The sequence below is a fragment of the Cynoglossus semilaevis genome, chromosome 9 (assembly GCF_000523025.1).
Source record: "Cynoglossus semilaevis isolate Cse_v1.0 chromosome 9, Cse_v1.0, whole genome shotgun sequence".
NCBI lineage: Eukaryota > Metazoa > Chordata > Actinopteri > Pleuronectiformes > Cynoglossidae > Cynoglossus > Cynoglossus semilaevis.
The window spans coordinates 1,393,881-1,394,842 of NC_024315.1; the positions used below are offsets into that span (position 1 = coordinate 1,393,881).

Here is a 962-nt window from a genome sequence, read left to right on the forward strand (position 1 = left end):
TTTTTTTTAACGTTAAACCACGTTAAAAACGAGTGAAAACACCGGCCGTTGTTCATGTAGAGTTCAATATGAAAAAGTACAAACTGTAGTACTACTACTACTGCTACTACTGCACTTGTACGTATTCTTACAGTATATAAATACATAGGATTGAAGGAGTATTTTTTTGATGTCAGTGACAGACGTAAAAAACAAATCTGAGTCTCTCACCTGACGGTGTTTCTGTCCTGGAGAGTCGTGCAGGTGAAACGAGGAACTAAGGTTAGACACGCACACACTCTCTCTCTCTCTCTCTCTGTATCTGTGTGTCTCTCTACCACCTGACACCTGAGACACAGGTGTTCCACTAAAATGCTGAAGGGTGTGTTGTCTGTACTGACAACACAGGAGATAATGGCCAGAGGAGGAGGAGGAGGAGGAGGAGGAGGAGGAGGAAGGAGCCTGATTTTTATTCATGTGTCACTTGAGCAGAAGAAAGTCAGAAAGTCAGACGTTGGTTTTATCAGATTCATGTTTTTTATGTTTGTTTGGAAACAAACATTTTGAACAGATTTATTGTCAGTTTCATTTGATTCTCAGCTGCAAAAAATAAAAGTGAGCACACCACGCCATTAATTAAAAATCTCTAAAGACTAAGACTCATTAAAAGCTGAATCCTGAATCTCAAAGTTCAGCTGTTGTAGTAGGTTTTACTTTCCGTTTCCTGTGATCATAATCAAAACGTCTGTCGTCAGAACGATTTAGAATTTTTAACATAAATTGTATTTTGTGAATGAATGAACTTTAAAACATGTGACGATGTGATACGGTTCAAGTTATCAGATTCAGACATGTTGTGTTTCCTGTTGTGTTTCCAGTTGTTTATATCTAACACTGTAACCTGTGACTGTAATATTCCACTCCGTGGTTCAGGTCTGTCCTACCGAGTCTTGAACCAACACCCAGTTCTCGTGAACACATTG

The 962-nt window shown here is 39.0% G+C and overlaps 1 protein-coding gene across 3 annotated transcripts in view; it reads right to left on the reverse strand.

Moving 5' to 3' along the window:
• Window positions 1–393, reverse strand: part of LOC103383250 (uncharacterized) — a 23,378-nt gene extending 22,985 nt beyond the window's left edge. For all 3 annotated transcript variants that reach the window (XM_025058826.1, XM_025058827.1, XM_025058825.1), the window contains exon 1: window positions 211–393. The gene's annotated coding sequence lies outside the window, so the exon portion shown is untranslated. The remainder of the gene's footprint in view (window positions 1–210) is intronic.
• Between the last annotated feature and the right edge of the window lie 569 nt (window positions 394–962).